Raw genomic sequence first — 19,395 nt, 5'->3', positions numbered from 1 at the left:
AATGCCACATTCCCATGCAATGATGCCTCACGTCTAAGTGATTGTTCTGTCAAGTAAATCTGGGAAAGGTGTAATAAATATCTCCTTATCTTAGGAGATATTTAACCAGAAGCCTCTCATTCTCTTTTGTAGTTGATATGCATAATTTAGGTCCTTCCCATATATTTATTTACTTTGCTTTGGGTTATTAGGACTTGAAACCCATCTGGGAAATCATGCTAATTCTTCTCCTCAGAACATCCTTTTCTGTTAGATTTCTACATAGTTTATAAAATTAGAGCACTTGGCTCAAACCTAAGCAACCTGATTTTTCCAAGCCATAGTGATTGCTTCATAGATGGGCAACTGAAAAGAAAGGGCATTTTTCTACAAATCTGGTACAGATCCTCTAACTCACCTCACATTTCCCCCCATTGAAGGGATGCAGGGATAGAGAAGTTGCCAATATATTAACACAACAAAGACTGAACCTAAACTGGCATAGCTATAGTGGGACAAGTAATGGAAAAGAGAGAAGACATGGAAAATAAATTAAAAAACAGTGCTTTGATGAAATCAAATTTTGGCCATAAGTCAAAGCAAACCTGATGTCAGCACATCCTTTGATTTTTCAAGTTCTATAAGCCAATATATACTCTTTCATTTAAAGTTATATAGATTAGGTTGTTTTTATCTTATTTAAAACAGTGAAAATAGGGGCACATGACTGGTTCAGTTGGTAGAGGATGCAACTCTTGATCTTGGGGTTGTGAGTTTGAACCCCTTGTTGGGTGTAGAGATTACTTAAAATCAAATAAAATCTTTAAGAAAAAAAAACAGTGAAAGATTTTAACTGGTAGAGTATAATTTTGTGTTCCCCTTTTCCTCCTCAAACAAGGATATTTAGCTATATATAGTGTAAGTCCATTTTTCTAGTTAGAATTTATATCTTATAGAGGACCTTCATAAAAGTAAGTATTTTTCTGTTTATATATCCATTAATTTTTAGACATATGCTAAGGAAATAACTTTTTTTTTTGTTATACATTGGTGTCACAGGCTATAATTTGTCTGCTGAGTTATAGAGATAAATCAAAATGAAATATTTATTTCATATTTCATTTGTTTTCTTCAAATAATCACTTAGAAAGATTGTGACTAGATTGAAAACCCCACATCAGTAATTATTAAGTGATTCTTTGCCTAAGTAATTAAATCTGGCATGTTAAATATATATTGAAAAAAATATATATTGTTAAAAAATATATCGATAGAACTTCCCTTGTATATATGAAATCTATAAAAAATAAAGAGAATAAAGACAATATTATTATAGCAAGAGATGCTTGGTCCTCAGGTCTATGATACAGGTGTTCAATAGGTACAATTTTAAAAATTATATTTAAAATGTAAACTGAAGCACAGAGTTAAGAAAAAGACATATCTACTATAGAAGTTTTAAGTTACTGAAATTAAAATTCTATCAATGAAAAAAATGATCCTTGGGATGATTTATAATTAAATAATGAGATAAAAAAACTAAGATAACTTTTTCTAAAATAAAAAATGTACATATAGCTGCTCTTATGTGTGAAGATGTGAATGCCTAATTATACCTTCAAAGTAATGGAATAGGGAGATAAGGCCATGGAGGAGATATATACAAAATAAAGAAAAATATATTATTCTAATAGAGGTATAATGTAGAATGCTTGGTCTTAGAGACAAGAAAATTTGAGTTCTAAGTTAGTGAAAAATCTTCTGTTTTGCAAGTAAAAAAAAAATTCATCTCAAACCAGCTGAAGCAATAAAAGTGAGAAAATGGTTCTTTGTACACCAAACTGGATTTAATGACTAATGGCTCAATAATAAGGAGCTCAAAAGATTTCATTGCCACTGTTTCTCTTACATTTGGTATTTCTAAATAGCTTTTCTTTGGACACTTTTTGCTTCACTTTTTCCCATGTTAGTGGTCTGTTTTCCAGAATTCAAGGAATGTTGTAACCAAATGCTTCTGCCTTCTATGATTCCAGTTAACATTTACAGTTGAAGTAGGGAGAAAAGAGCTTTTCCTTCAACAATGGCAGTTAAATGGCAGTGAAAAATCGCAAGTTTTATTTGGACCTCCTTGAATCATGTGCCTATCCCGGGATTAGTGTTACACAGACATAGGAGATAATAGAAATAGCCATGCCAGAGTTAAGTTTCTCTGGTGGAGTTAATTACAGGGAGGGGAACTTATGCCTGATAGCAAAGACAGAACTAACTGGAAAAGAGAAAAGATATTTCCCTGAAGAAAAAAATAAAGTGCTAGTAATAGCATAAGGTGGGGAGAATGTACGGAGAGGGGGAAAAAAAGAATGTTCACTAGAAGTCTCACATTGGCCAAGAGGCCAAGATACTCTTACAGTATGAATTAGTTTTAGAAAAAAGAAATAAGAGCATGTGAAAATCAATCTCGACATAGTTCAACAAAGTGAAACTGTGAAACCAAACTAGAGCATGCTTTGATGTCTGCAAACAGCTGAAGACATACTCTGTTGGGGAAACAACATTCGGTGGGTAAATGTGTCCTTTAACCTCCTCAATACCTGTTCTCCATCTCTCTTGGGAAGGAAAAAAAAAGTGTTCTCCATGCTCACAGAACCCTAAAATGACAGAAATAAAAACATAGAAAGATTAAATAAAGAGCAAAGAACTATTTTACAAAATATGTTATCATCCTATTTTAACCAAATTCGTTGGCATTTCTAGAGGGTCTGTTACTTAGAGAAAGTGATGAAATTTGAACTCAAATTAAACATTTATAAATAAATTGACACTAAAGAAAATGCAAAATAAAAATTATTTTCCTAAATATGGGTCTCTTAGATGTCTAATGGTTTTTGGAAAATGTGGTAGAAAGAAGGACCCATACAAAATGCAGGAGTGAATGTGATTGTCTTCTCAATGAATTGTAGAATTAAGAAAGTTGGAAAATGGAACTAGAGATCAGAAAAGAGGCCTAATGAATTTTATTTGTATTCCCTTTTTTTTTTCCTAGTGGTAAAGGGCATCATATCCCAAGAAATTTTATCCTTAGAATTTATTTCTATTTTACCTTCCCTGAATTTTTTAAAAACCTCTAGAAGTGTTCATAACCAATTCAGGATATTTGATTGAAGGGTTTAAAGCTTAGAATATGAAACACAATTGTTATCACTGCTGCGTACTAATCAAATTATTATATGCCATCTAGATATGGGAATTTTTTGAGAAATGTCACTTTTAATTTAAAAAGTCAGAAATATTTTTCTTTATTAATGATATAAATTTGCTATCATTATCACTTCTAGCTAGAGATCGCTTCAGAGACTCACCAATCAACTAGTTCGATGTCTGATCCCATGTTTTTCAGGGTCAACTAAACATAAAGGGAATCTGGAACATAATTTTATAGAGTAGCCTCTCTTTCCAAATAGTAGAGAGAACAGAGATCTAGCACATGGAGCACTGGAAAATGAATTTGTTATTTCATGGACAAAGTTTAAAATTTCAGAATCAGAATAATACGCAAAACAACATCGTCCTTTAAAATTACAATAGAGTTTGTCCAAATTTCTCTATCTGTTTCTTCATTTCCAACTCAATAGTCTGTGTATTTGCACTCATAAATTAAGTGAAGTTATTCTCAGAAAATCACCATTGAATCACATGTCAATAATGACAACACTGCTGAGATCGGATTATCAGGTATTGCAAACAAAATAGACTACTCTGTCTTTGAAACTCTCATCTCTTGACTTCTTTGCCCCTTTCTCTCTAGTGTGTCTCCTGTATTCCCACTACTGAGTCTCTGAGAGCAGCTTATCCTCATGTCCCCACTCTTCCAGTATCAGTATTCCTGTGGACTTTGTCCTAAGCTCTCAGCTTTGCACTCCCTGTATTTCTCTAAAAACAGCCTGTTCACTCTCAACTCTATGCCTTGCTCTCCTGAACTTGGAATGCAGAGAGCAAGATGGAGTCTCATGTCAAGCAGGAGCCTTTGTCAAGCAATGACGCAGTTAAGGTACTGCAGCTATCACCAGGACCAACGTCAGCTGACCCCCTAGAACTGATAGCAAACAGAATCAGGGTGGGTCTGCAGAGACCCAAAACTGATTAAATCCCTTTAAAAAGGGAAGGATTTTGGCAGCAAACTGTCAGACTCTTCAGACCTGACCCTTCTATGTCTGACCACTTAAAAAAGGCACTGCCACCAGACTCTGCCCGACTAGTCTCCTAACAGAGCCAAGATCCTTAGCTACTTGAACATCAGAAGCAGAAAGTGCCAAGAGCCAACTGGTATCAGACCCAGGCCTTATCTCAACTGCACGCCACAGACTGGCTTAGCCTTTGGTTCCTTAACTTCCTCCACCCTTCTGTCATCTTGGTTTGTTGTATGGCTTGTCTTCCGTCCTGCTCTGTGTGCTGTGTAAGAAGCCAAGTTGAATCACATGGTGAAAGGTCATTGAGTTTAGAATCCTGAACCTGCTTTATAGCTGTGATTTAACTTTGCTTTATGATTGAATAAAGCTACTGACATTGTGGAAAGGCACAACTCGTGTGTGTGTCTTCATAGTGTGCTCATGACATGGAACTTTACATTCATTTATGATTGAATAATTCCATTCATCTATTATAATAGGAAGCCCAAATGCTAACTTTTAAAATGGGAAGCAACATCTTCTACCCAAAAGTATCACTTTTTCACAGTTCTTTACCTCAGTAAATAAAATTATTATTTAACCGTTTTGGATCTGAAAAAACCACAAAGCAAAACAAAAACTAGAATTCATACATGGCTTTCTCATCTCAATCATTCATTCACAGCCAGTTGTTTTCGAGGTCTTGCTCTCATGAAACTACAGAAACAAAACCTGACAAACAAGTACCCTGAATTTAGGAAAGGACACCTTATTTTCTTTTTCTAAGACTCTGGGAATATTAAAAATATAAACAAAACTAAACAAGCATTCAAAATATCATAGTTTATTATACTTCCCTGTATGTATTATATTAATACTACATATTTTACCTCTGGTACATTTATTGTTTTATCTTATTTAATTTTTAGCCCATAATGCATCAATTTATTTATAATAATACAACACATGGTGCTTAGAAATCCAGAGTTTGGAATCAGACTGCCTCAATTCAAAACCTTCTTTCTCTACCTATTTAGTAGTCTGGGGTAGCTATTTACTCTCTCTCAGCATGTTTCTTTATCTGTAAAATGGATATAATCATAATGTTCGTCTTATAGATTATTTTGAAAATAATATACATTATTTCAAAAAAGCATATAATAAATCTACATAAATACTTTAGAACTTGGCACATTCTGTAAGTGTTAGTTCTGTAATAAATATTGGTTATCATTATATTGTGCTGATAAATTTCTAAGGTCATAAATTCAATTATATAGAAATAAAGCTTTTATCCTTTGTAAAATTACCAGCCCATATTTTGTCTGAAAAACAGCATGTTTTACCTTATCATATAATGATTTCAGTAACATCAGGATTCTTTGGTCAATTTAAAAATAAACTCAGCCCATTTAGAATTCCTATTATCTTTTTTTTTTTTTCTTTTTAATCCTAAGGAGATATCTAAATTCCACATGCTTGGGTAGCATTGTGGTATTTGGGGCATATTGCTGAATCAGATCATCCTCAAACATGACCATTCCTCCATACTGATGTTTGCATTTCTAACTGGTCCTTTATAGACTGCCATAACCCCATTGTATCTGTTTTCACTATTAGAGTATTTCTTAATTCTCTGTCTTTCTAATTTTAAAAATTTACACCCTCAGGATATATAGTTCTAAACCCTTTGCCAACCTGGGGCAGCAGGAAGAACGATGGCATTGTCTTTGTCCATCTTTGCCTCTGACATCATTGTATCTCATTCCTTGCTCTGCTGAACTCAAGCTCTGGTGGCTCAAGCAATTCAAAGGAAGGCTCTATCTCCCAGGTGTTCACCTGGGATTCAGAAGTGGCTCTGGTTTTGGTAATCAGTTGTTTGACAGTTCTTTCACTATTTCCATTGAAGCTTAATCCCAGGGGTAGAAAATGCAAGCCCCTCCTCCAAAATTCTGATACCATTAAGTCTTTTGTTTCTTTGCCTTTGTTTTTGGTTTCTCAGATAGGCTTGAGGAATATGTTATTCCTCAAATGGAAAGGAACGGGATCAGGGCAAAGGACATAACAGTTTTTCTCTTTAAAGTATCTACTGTATATTAGAAAATATTTTTTAAATTAAAATCTAATATGTTTTTTTCCTGATTCTTCTCTGATTATTGACTTTTGAGGCAAAGAAGGCTTTATTACACCTTACATTTATAACACTATGTTAAATCTTTATCATTTTAGAATGTATTATTGTTTTAAAGGCCACATCCTATTATTACCCTCCTCTTTAAAAGAGTCTATTTTAGACAACCCATATTTTAGGGCTTTATTTTTTTTTTTTTAAGATTTTATTTATTTATTTGACAGACAGAGATCACAGGCAGGCAGAGAGGCAGGCAGAGAGAGGAAGGGAAGCAGGCTCTCTGCTGAGCAGAGAGCCTGATGTGGGGCTCGATCCCAGGACCCTGGGATCATGACCTGAGCCGAAGGCAGAGGCTTTAACCCGCTGAGCCACCCAGGCACCCCTAGGACTTTATTTTTAATTCAGTGTAAATTTCTTATATTGTAGCTAAAACCTGTTTCCTTAAAGGATAGAGATAAATGTATGTAGTTTGTTTAATTTTAAATTCTATCCCATCCAAATTCTCTTTTTAAAGTATTCTTTTTCCATTTCCACTCACTTATTAAGTGAGTCTTTGAACTTATTTAAAGAATAAGAGTTTAGAAATTAGAGGAAACGTGTTAGCGTATTTGTCAACATTAAATTCGCACAAACCTCTCACAATAAACCTGACAGATTTCCTCTTTTGCTAGGGTTTGACTCTTTTATTATTGTTTGTACACAACACTGATCTATGTCCTTCCTTTTGTGCTATTTAATACGTATAAGCTTAAGAGATCTATACTGGGAATTCTATTTTCTTTTTGCAATTGGGATAACATAAAAGAAATAAAATATTCTGAAACGTCATTATTCTCCAAAGCATTCAGACAGGGTAAGTAATATTTGCTCTCCATTGTAACATTGTTGGCATTCTGCACAAGCTGCTTGTCTTCTGCAAGTGCCTCAGTGAGAATTGACTTCAGCTTAATATCTGAATTTATTCTGCATACATGCCCATGCTTTCTACATGATTAGTGAAGTGTTACTGTGGAGAGACTCCTGGGATTTTTAAGGGAAAAAGCCTTTGAATAATTGGAAAATAACAACAGTTTTTGTTTGTCAGTTTGAGAATGACTGCCAAGGTTCATTACGTCTCCCAGAATGCACAAAGGCTTGAAGCTCCTCCCATTTTCCCATCCTCAGATGGCATCTCACAAGGCGATAGGAACCTGTTTTCTTCCTGGCAGTTGAACTTTCTCAGAAATAATTGGATAACAGTTAAATCCAGAGGTCAACAAGTTCTTGAGTATGTATCATTGCCATATAAGCATTTTAAGAGTCAGGGGCTGCTAAACATGAGGAGAGCTGCCAAGGAATGGTAGGTATTCCAAAGTCTTATAGAACTCTCTCAGGAGCGCAAAACAGGTTGTAAAGTGGTAATTTGACAATCTTGCCAGTATTGGAGCAGTTAGGGTTTCTTCCCAAAGAACATCTAAGCTTTTTCCTTGAGCAGCTTCTGGTTGCCTCTAGTACTCTCTGTCTGCAGGGCTTGTCCCTGAGCCATTTTGAAAATCAAAATGTTTCATTTCTGAATTGCTAAACCCCTGGAGAGCATTGCCACATCAAGAACAAAACTCTTACATTCATTATGGAAAAGGAGCTTGTCAGCTCAAACGGTGTGACCTAGGACAGAAAAACCTTAGCTTCCTGTGGAGAGTAACTGCTCATTGTGATTCTTTGGGATTGAGCTCATAAATGCCAAAATGTTCAGTGATTAGAAGCCATAATGCAGACCTGAGTCCTCCTAGGTCTGGTTTTAATGATGAATTCCAACTCTTGTTCCAACACATTTTCTATCCATTCACTGAACCCTTATATTTGTTTTTTTTTTTTTATACTTCAGTTTTAGCCAAACAAAATTAAACACATTCCTTACCTCTCATATACATGAAGCACAGAAATGTAGACTAACTTTACTCATTTCCCCTAATCTACAGAATTAACCAACACTGAAGTGTTTTTTTCAATGAAGCACCTCTTCTCTTTGAAATATGATGACTATGAATATGAATGGAAATATGAATAGAAAATTAAAGCTTAATATGCAAATTGCAGTTTACTTATAAATTTTATATTAAATAAATATTAATTCTACTAAGAGAATTACAAATACATATCTATGTATTTTTGCTGTTTCCTGGTTATCTGATAACATTTACTTTTGTTTTATTTACATCTTTTTAACTGGTTATTACCAAATGTCTTATCTACATTATTTTAACCTAGTAATACCAACTAATCTGCTAAATTATTAGAACACTGTTTAGTACCTGGAAGAATGAGTTTATGCTATTATATTTTTTCAGATTTTTTTTTTTTTTTAATCAGAATGCAGAAAGCTGTGTTCTGTAGTGATTGCTGTCTACCATGGCTGGAGGTTGATCTAAGCAGACTTTGCCTGGCTTGCCTCCCTCAGTCAATTTTGTTTTTCCATTTTAAAGATAGTGGGAGTTTCTAGGCAATTTGCTCAGTGCAGATCCTGACAAGGGTGGAGAGGGACATGAAAAACAGGACCTAGAAAGAAAACATGAGGCATTTTTCTGAACAATTTAAAACCCTGTAGCTTTATGGAAGACTGAGACGAGATCCAAAGTGCAATGACATACTTCTGGCAACTTCTACTGACCAATAAGTCAGTCAATCTGAATTAAACTAAGGGTTGTGAGGGAAATGTTACTCTAAAAACCACGTGTTAAACTCACTCAGCTGTTGTCAAATAGCCTTACTGACAACATGAAGTATCAATGATCAAAGATTTAAAGTCAGTGATATAGAATGGACCACAAGATTATGGCTCTTGAAATGATAGACACTAGTTCTTAGCAGTTCACTGTACTAACTACAATTTGATAGAATTAATTGCTTAAAGAGGAAATTAGGAACTTTAGGATCAATGAAAAACCTATTTTTTTAAAGATTTTATTTATTTATTTGACAGAGGGAGGATCACAAGTAGGCAGAGAGGCAGGCAGAGAGAGAGAGAGAGAGAGAGAGGAAGAAGCAGGCTCCCCACTGAGCAGAGAGCCGGATGCGGGACTCGATCCCAGGACCCTGGGATCATGACCTGAGCCGAAGGCAGAGGCTTTAACCCACTGAGCCACCCAGGTGCCCCTGAAAAACCTATTTTGAAGAAAAAGATAGTTTATTTCAATTTATTTGGTATTGTAGACTTTAAAATAGGTGGGCAATAGTTTGAAAGTTATTGTTAAAGAAGTAGTAAGAGAATCAGTCTTTTTTTTTTTTTTTTTTTTAATTTTATAAAAAAAAATCAAAAGTAGTCAGAGAGGCAGGCAGGAGAGAGAGGAGGAAGCAGGTTCCCTGCTAAGCAGAGAGCCTGATGCGGGGCTCGATCCCAGGACCCTGGGATCACGACCTGAGCCAAAAGCAGAGGCTTTAACCCACTGAGCCACTCAGGCACCCCGAGAATCAGTCTTATAAACAAAGTAATAATATAGTTGAAAACCAATTCTTTATTACAGATAATTTCAAAGATATTAAACTGCTATCTCAATACTTAGAAGAAAGAACAGCAATGCCCATTTTCTTATGTAAAACCATTTCTGTTAGTGCATTTATTTGGTTTTACGTAACATTTAAACTATTTTTGATTTCCAAACAGGGCTAATTATAAGAACAGAAGAGACTTCACAAGTTAAAGTAAAGGTAATAGGAAAAAAAGTAAGTGCCATCATTTCTTACATCAAAAGCCTTCTACATTATTTCTTATTAGTCTAATTTTCTAGTTTTACAATGTTTCCCTCTTTTACAAAGTCCTAATTTACCTAAGATGTCCAGTTAGTATAAGATGAGGGTTAATTATATCTATATGCAAAGGTGGCAATATTCTGTACAATGGCCATTAGCACAGTGTTTTATTATTTGAATCAGAAGGCAGGATATACAGAAACAATGAGCATATCTTTAACATAGCAATAGTTTGCATAATTACGATTCCCTCTTCCTGCCCATCCTTGCCCCGTCCTCAGGCAACCACAAACCCACCTTCAGTCACTGTACATAAGTTTACATGCCCATATAAATGGAATCATACAGTATGTTGCTTTCTTACTGCTTTTATTTATTTATTTTTTTTTTAGATTTTATTTATTAGAGAGGGAGGAGGAGCAGGGAAGAGAGGCAGAGGGTGAGGGGCAAAGGGAGAGCGGGAAGAACAGAATCTACACTGAACAGGAAACCCAATGCAGGGCTCCATCTCAGGACCCCAAGGTCATGACCTGAGCCCAAGACAGATGCTTAACTGATTCAACCACCCAGGCGTGCCCTTTTTGACAGTTTTTAATCACTCATTATAATTGAGATTTAGCCATGACTACATGTATTACCATTTCTACTTTTAATTCTGAGTAGTACGTCATTATATATACATACACCACTGTGTTTGTGACAGCATATTCATCTGTCAGTAGACATATGGATTGTTTCCAGTTTTGGCTGTTACAAAGAAAACTGCTATGCACATAGGCCAGTGAATGGACATATGCTTTCATGCCTTCTTTTTCACTAGCAGTGGAATGGCTTTATATATGGTATGTGTATGTGTTTAATTTTAAAAAATAAATAAATAAATTGACAAACCATTTTCCAAAGTGTCCAATTTATATTCTCACAACAGTGTTTAAGAGTCCCTATCTCTTTACATTCTCTTTGACATTTGATATAGCCAGTTCTTAAAATTTTGGCCTTTGGAGCAGGTATATTGTTTCATTGTGGATTTAATTTGCATTTCTCTGGTGACTAATGATATTAAGCTTTTTTTTTTAAGTTTTAATTTTAATTCCAGTTAGTTAACTTACAGTGTTATATTAGGTTCTGGTGTACAATATAATGATTTAGTAGTTCCACACATAACCCAATCATCATCACAAGTTCACTTCTTAATCCCTATCACCTATTTAATGCATCCCCCACCCACCTCCCATCTGGTACCCATCAAATTATTCTCTATAATTAAGAGTCTGTTTTTTGCTTGTCTCCGTCTCTTTCTCTTTTCACCTCTGCTCATTTGTTTCTTAAATTCCACATATCAATGAAATCATATGGTATATGTCTTTCTTTGTCTGACTTATTTCACTTGGCATAATACACTCTAGCTCCATCCATGTTGTTGCAAATAGCAAAATTTCATTCTTTTTTATGGATGAATAATACTCCATTGTGTATGTATACCACATCTTCTTTATCCACTTATTAAACGATGGACACTTGGGCTGCTTCCATGTCTTGGCTGTTGTAAATAATGCTGCTATAAACATAGGGATGCATGTATCCCTTTGAATTAGTGTTCTTGCATTCTTTGGGTGGTATTAAGCGTCTTGCCGTGTATTTATTTGCCATCTGTATATTTTTACCCATTTTTATTGGATTGTTTATGTTCTTACTGTATTTTTGAGAGTTCCTTATATATCCTTGACTCAAGTACTTTTTCATGTATATGATTTGTCAGTGTTTCTCCAGTCTATGGCTTGACTTTTAATTCTCTTAACATTATCTTTCAAAGAGCAAAAGCTATTAGTTTTGATGAACTTCATTATATCAATTAGTGTCTTATGGATTGAGCTTTTGATACCAAATCTAAGAAATCTCTGCCTAACCCCAAGCTTCGCAAGATTGCATCCTATGTTTTAGTATAGAAATTGTATATATTTTTTAAGATTATTTATTTATTTATTTGACAGACAGAGATCACAAGTAGGCAGAGAGACAGGCAGAGAGAGAGGAAGGGAAGCAGGCTCCCCGCTGAGCAGAGAGCCCGATGCAGGGTTTGATCCCAGGACCCTGGGTTCATGACCTGAGCCAAAGGCAGAGGCTTTAACCCACTGAGCCACCCAGGTGCCCCTAGAAATTGTATAGTTTTAGATTTTCTATTTAGATATGTTATCCACTTTTACTGCTTTGTGTATATGATGACTAGATGGAAGTTCACTTTTTTTTTCTAATATTCTGTTCTTCCAGCAGCATTTGGTGAAAAGATTGTTACTCATTTTGCTACATATATTTTGAACATTTGTCATTGGATACATAAATGCTTAGGATCACTTTGTCTATTTGATAAGTTGACCCCTTAAATTTTATGAGATGACTTTTTTTCTTCTGGTTGTATTCTTTGATCTGAAATTTACTTAGATATTAATATAGCTACCCAGCTCTCTTGTGACTACTGTAAACATAGTATATTTTTTCATATTTTTACATGCAACCTAATTTTGTTTTTGTATTTAAAGTTGCTTTCTTGTAGGTAGCATGTAGTCAATTCTTGTCTTTTTTGTCCAGTCTGACAATTTCTGCCTCTGATTGGGGAATTTAGATCATTTACCTTTAATATAGCTCTTGATACGATGAACTTTAACTCTACTAGCATTCTCTTTGTTTCTTCCCTGTCCCATATGTTCTTTGTTCCCCTTTTTCTTTAGGTTTGATTTCTCTTTTTGATTGAGTACTTTTCTTTTTTATGATACAAATTTTACCAGATTTTACTTTGTTGGCTTATTGGCTAATAGCATTTTTTTCTTTTGGTGGTTACTTTAGGGTTTATAGTGTACAACTTTTACTTATCATAGTTAAACTTAAGTAAAAACATTATAACAATGTATTTCCATTTCTCCCTATTTAACATCTCTGTTGTTGTTGCATATACTTTACTTCTATGTGCAGTATAAACTATACATTATACTATTTTTATTTTTGTTGAAATGATCATATTTTAAAGACATTTAAGTAATAAGAACAATAATACTATATTTACCTATATATATATATATATATATATACACACACACACACATATATACTATGTCTTGTGTTATTTGTTCCCTTGTTCATATTCATATATATATACACATATATATATTTGCTATCATTTGCTATCATTTATCTTCTGCATTAGGACTTCAGTATTTGCTATCATTTATCTTCTGCATTAGGACTTCAGTATTTCTTATGATGGTCATGAATTTTTTCAGTTTTTTTTTTTAATAGTTGAAAGAGTCTTCAATTTGCCTTCATTTTAAAAATATTTTGTATTGTTTATGAATGCTAAATTGACAACATATTCTTTTTAAGTATTTTAAAGATGTTGCTTTATTGTCTTTTCATTTCTGTTTCTAACCAGAAATTTACTCTCATTTTTATCTTTGTTCTTCTGTACATACTGTGCCATTTTTCTCAGGCTTCCTTTAAGAATCTCTGTCACTGGTTTTATGTAATTTGATTTTGCTGTGTTTGGTGTACTATCATGCATGGTTAGTTTTTTCTCTTTCTCCACTCACTACTCCATTAGGAAGGTCCAATTACATGATATTTTGCAACTCGAAGTTTTACTACAGTAACTGAAACTTTCTTCTTCCCTTATTGCCCTCCCCACCCTTGAGTAAGGGTCTTCTGTCTTTGTGTTATTATTTATTGTTTTTCTTGCTATTTATTTACTCAAGTTGTTTCCCATCATAGCACTTTTCATTCCAGAAATTATGATTTTCATCCTTAGAAACTTCATTGGGGTATTTTTAATATCTATTACCTTTCTCTAGTTAATGTGTTTGATCTTTACCCTTTTTGAACAATTAGAATACAGAATAACTATTCTGTGACATCATGCAACTAGTTGGATATTTCTAAAACCTGAAATACTTCTGAATTGGTTTTAATGGATTTGTTTTTTTCCCTATAGGGGCTATATTCTTCTTTTCCATTGCAAATCTGGTAATGCTCCATCAGATTTCCTACACTATGAATTTCACCTTGTTGACTTTTGGATATTTTTTTATTCCTAACAATATTTTTGAACTCTATTGTATAAGGCAGTAAAATTACTTAGAAAAAGTTTGATCTTGTCAGGTCTTGCTTTTAAAAATTGTTAGGTGTGAACAAAGTAGTGTTTTGTTTATGGCTAATAATTACCCATTACTAAAACAGAACCCTTATGACTCTTGTAGGTGATTCACAATCCCATTCTGGCTGGTGGAAACAATTGCTATTTCCAATTCTTGGTGAGCAACAGGTGCAGTACTCTTTTATCATCTTATATCTCTAATCCTTCTGGGTGTCTGCATCCTCAGTTACCACTAGTTAACACACATCTGTGTGTTGATCGCTTTTTTGTTGAGTACTTGAGGGCTTCCCCTGTAGATTTTCAGAGTTCTCCCTCTTGGCACTTCTCTATTCTCCATGACTCTGCTATCTGACCTCTACCCACTTGTCTCACTAGATTATCAGTTTTGCTTATGAAACTCAAGGAGAATATGATCCATTTTCCCCACATCCACAAAACAATTCACTGCAGCCTGGAAACTGTCTAGGCAGTAAGCTGGGGGGTAATCCTAGAGTTTACCTTATTCATTGTTCTTATCTCTGGGATTACTGTGCTTTGTTGTCAGAGGTCCAGTGTCTTGCACACTATTGTTTCGTATGTCTTTTCTGTTATTTTAGCTGTTTCATGTGTAATGATAAATCTGCTCTCTGTTATTCCACTGTGATTTGAAGCAGAGCCTCATATCAATCAATTCCAATAATCTTCAAAAGCGACACCTGTAGCAGAAAAGTAATTTACAGAGTGAACTAATCTTCTAGCCAGAACTTTACTTTTCATATTAGTGTAAAGGATGGTTAATTTTATAGGTCAGTTTGTCTGGGCTAAGGACTTGCCTTGCTAGCTGGTAAAACATTATTCCTGTGTACGTATGTGAGGGTTTTTCTAGAAGACTTTAGCCTTTGAATTAGTCGACTGAGTAAAGATGATTCTCATCATTAAGGCCAGGCATCATCCAATCTGTTGAGGGTCTGAATAGAACAAAAAGTCTGAGGAAAGGGAAATTTGCTCCTTGCTTGGATTTTTCTCTTGCTGTCCAAGGTCTGCGCTCTTGATTCTTGGAACTTTTGAACTCAGGCTGGGACTTATACCATCTACACCCCCGATTCTCAGGCCATCTACTTATATTGAACTACACCACCAACTTCCCTGGTTTTCCAGCTTACAGACAGCATTCATGGGCCTTCTTGACCTTCATAATTATGCAGATCAATTCATTTAATAAATCTCACATATATCTACATCTTTCTATATATCCTATTGTTTCTCTTACTCTGGAGAACCCAGACTAATACAGCATCTTGATCACACCTTACTTCTGAAAGAATAAGAATTTGTGAAGAATCCTTAAGTGATGACAGATCTGATTATGCTGCAGTATTCAGTGTGATAAAAATTCTTAGAAAGTTACTGTACCAGGAAGCTGAAAAGTGAAGACATTTAGTATGTTGTGGAATAAAAATAAAATGTACTAGCAAAAAAAATAGAGCAAGAAACACATCCAGAGAAACTCAGAAATTATTTTAGACTTTGAACCTGTTGAATCTACTGCCTTTGTTTCAAATATTCATGAATATTATGAAGGAGAGAGAGAGATCAAAATATAAGGACTTTCTCCAAGTCATATGGAATTTATCTTCAGAGGAAAAAAAGAACGCATTACTTTTTGGAGACTGTAGCAGGACTTAACTAACAGCACACATTCTCAGGAACTCTCTAGTGTGACAGCTCTTCTGAGAATGCGAATCCTGGGCACTCCTTTACACAACCTTTATGTGGCCCCAAGTCTATATTAGGTGTGAGACTGAAGTTAACTGAAATGACCTGAGGAAATAACAGAAAACTTTAATGTGATCCATACTAATTTTAAATTATTAACTCTAATATATGTCCTGGTGTTAGAATAAAATTTTTAAATAATTATTTTAATATTTATTTTTAAAAGTATTATTTAGTTGGAAAGAAATTAATTTGTCTTTGTCATGAATTGTCAAAGTATTGATACTTAAGAAATCTCACTACATATGTAAAATCAAAACAACCACTTTGAAAAATATTAGTAGAAAAATTACTATATATACCACCTTTTTAAAATTTATGTGTTTCTCTGCGGATTTCAGTATATATTTTAACATATTATAGTGACCTAAAATTTATAACATTCAAACCTTATGCAGTATAGAGTCCTTTCAAATAAAATTTCTGTTTCTTCCCTCTCATATCCTATACTAGTTTTGTCATGTATCATACTGTCAAATGTTGTAATCTCCCTAGTACAGAGTTACTATTTTTATTTAGTCCATCAATTATCTTTAGAACAATGAAAAAGAGTTGCATTTTTCAATTCTTATTTTTATCTTTTCTTGTGCTCTTTATTTCCATATGTAGTTTCAGTTTCCATCTGTTTTCGTACTCCTTTTGCCGTAAGAAATTATTTTTTTAACATTTATTTTAGTGCAAACATGTTGGCAGTGAACTCTTTCAGCATTTATTTCTCTGTAAATGTCTTCATTTCATTGTTATTTTTGAGCTGTGTATTTGATGGGTGTAAAATTGTAGGTTGACTTTTCTCCTTTAGTTTTTTTTTTTTTTAACATTTTATATCTTTGGCTTCTGGTTTGCATAGCTGTTGGCAAGCAGGTCATTGGAATAATTGTTTTGTTTGCCTGTGGATAATGTCCTTTTTTTTCCCCTGTGGCTTAAATCAAGATTATTTTCTTTATCTTTAGTTTTCAGCACTTTACATATGATTGTTCTTGATATGTTTAATTTTTGTTTTAATCCTTCTTAAGAATTCTCTGAGTTTATTGAGCTATGGTTTGGTGTTTTTCAATAATGTTTCAAAATTATCTATCATCTCTTCAATTTTTTTTTCCCTGTTCTATCTTTCCTTCTGGGTTTCCAATTAAATGTATTTTAATCCATTTTATATTATCACTTAATTTTTGCACTCTCTTTGTGTTTTTGTTTTGTTTTGCTTTTTTAAATTTGTATTCACCTATTATAAAATGTACTGTTTCTTTCCTCAGCTCTGACTAGTTTGTTAATGAGCTTCCTGATACGGTATAATTCTTTATCTTGCTGTCATGCTTTCATTTGTTTCTAGCATTTGCATTTGAGTTACTTTTATCATTGCAGAAATTCTCCATGTCTATGTATGGTGTCTGGTTTTTCCCCTAGATTCTTTAACATTTTTTTTAAAAGATTTATTTATTTATTTATTTGACAGAGAGAGAGAGAGAGAGAGAGAGAGAGAAATCACAAATAGGCAGAGAGGCAGGCAGAGAGAGAAGGGGAAGCAGGGTCCCTACTGAGCAGGGAGCCTAATTCAGGGCTTTATCCCAGGACCCTGAGATCATCATCTGAGTCAAAGGCAGTGGCTTAACCCACTAAGCCACCCAGGTGCCCTGATTCTTTAACATTTTAATCATTATTTATTTTTAAGTATTTGCATATAAGTTCTAACATCTGTGTTATTTGAGTCTAATCTTGTTGATATCTTTATCTCTTGACAATATTTATTTTGTTTTGTTTTTCTTGCTTTTATATGAGTCTCCTAATCTTTAAAGGGAGGCAGATCATCAGGTAGAAATGAATAGTAGATCATGAAATGCATATTTATGCACAAGGCAAGGGTTGGGTTAACACATTCAGTTGTTGGCCTGGGTTGGATTTTCCTGTGGTCATTGTTAACATTCAGTAGACCATATAAATAAAATTTCTCCACAAGTAGGCTGCGACTATCTTGTGCCTTGTGTGTGGCATGGAGCTTGGTAGGGTATATGTCAGTGTTGTGGCATGGTGTTCTTTTTTTTTTTTTTTAGATTTTACTTACTTATTTGAGAGAGAGATTGGGAGAATTTGTGGGAGGAAGTACAAAAGGAGAAGTAGACTCCCCGCTGAGCAGGAAGCCTATCACAGGACTCCATCCCAGGATCCTGGGATCATGACCTGAACCGAAGGCAGGTGCTTAACCCACTAAACCACCCAGGTGCCCAGCAGTTGTTCTTTCAACAGTGTTGGTATGCCTATATTACAGAGAAGCTCTCTCTTCATATTCTGGCTACTCCTCTAGCCTTAGCACACGATTGCTGTAATGAGACACAAAATCCATATTGGAGGCAGGAGGATGATTCATGGCACTCATAAGCTAGCCTTGGAGTCAGACTCAGAAGTGAGGCATGCACAGCATTCCCTAACTCTTACTCTGATGGGAACCAAATGATGTCTTTTATCTGTATTGCATTTTTGCAGTTAAAAAAAAAATTCTTATCCTGCCTTCATCCTCAGTGGTAATAAGCCTCTGCATTGTATCATTGCAAGTTTCTTTCTCCACACTTAAGGGAAATAGTTTTTCTTTTCCTTTATCAGGAGCATAGTAGCTTTGCCTGAGACCACTGGCTGGAGGTGTTCCCACCCTCCACAGCAGTAGCACATCTCTGCATTGATTAGTGCAGGATACTGGACCCAGAAATATTTCCTGTCCCTCTGATGGTGCAGAAGTATTTTGCTTCCGCACCTCCCTGCAGAGCAGTGATCCTTTGCCTGGACTCAGAACCAGAGGAAGGGAGAGTAAGTGGGCCTTCCTGAGCTTCTATAAAGGTGGATGTGTTTTCTTCTCCTATTCCTCTGACACAGTGCATTTTTGCTAGGTTTGTGGTATCAAATAATTTCCTGCCCTTTTCTCATCAACTTTTCATATTTGATACCTGGGAGAGAAGCAAATGCTCATATAATTGCATATTTTGTGTCTTCATTTTTCTTATTTCAATAATAAGTTGAATTGGATCATTATTTTCAATTTAAACTTCTTTAACTCTGGCATTATTTTCCTTAAGTCCCCGTTTGGTATTTTAGCAGTAAATCAAGTACAGATAGTCATCATTTATGTGAATCAAGTGTTCTGATTGAGAATAAAAGTGCCAATATATTTGGGATATTAACCTTAGCCGCATATGGTGCTAGTTCAAAATATAAAATCCTCTCTAGACTGAACAAAAAATGGCTCTTCAAACTATTGTCCCCTTTCTGCAAAATACCACTCTTAATGCTTATGAATCTCATGCCTAGATTATTATAATAATTATATACCTGATCTTCTCCATTTCATGTTCTCTCCCTTTACAACATTTTCTCAAAAATTGCTTTGACTGATTTTCTCTTCTAAACGGTGATTGACTGTATTTTTCTCACAAACTCATCAGGGTCAATCATATCTTCAGATTCTTTCCAACCCTTCTGAACCCCAGAAAGATTTCCTGTAATTTCTTCTGATA

The sequence above is a fragment of the Enhydra lutris genome, unplaced genomic scaffold (genome assembly GCF_002288905.1).
Source record: "Enhydra lutris kenyoni isolate GAN:26980312 unplaced genomic scaffold, ASM228890v2 scaffoldscaffold13, whole genome shotgun sequence".
Lineage (NCBI taxonomy): Eukaryota > Metazoa > Chordata > Mammalia > Carnivora > Mustelidae > Enhydra > Enhydra lutris.
The sequence above is the reverse complement of the archived record's forward strand: the minus strand, read 5'-3'. Positions refer to the sequence as shown.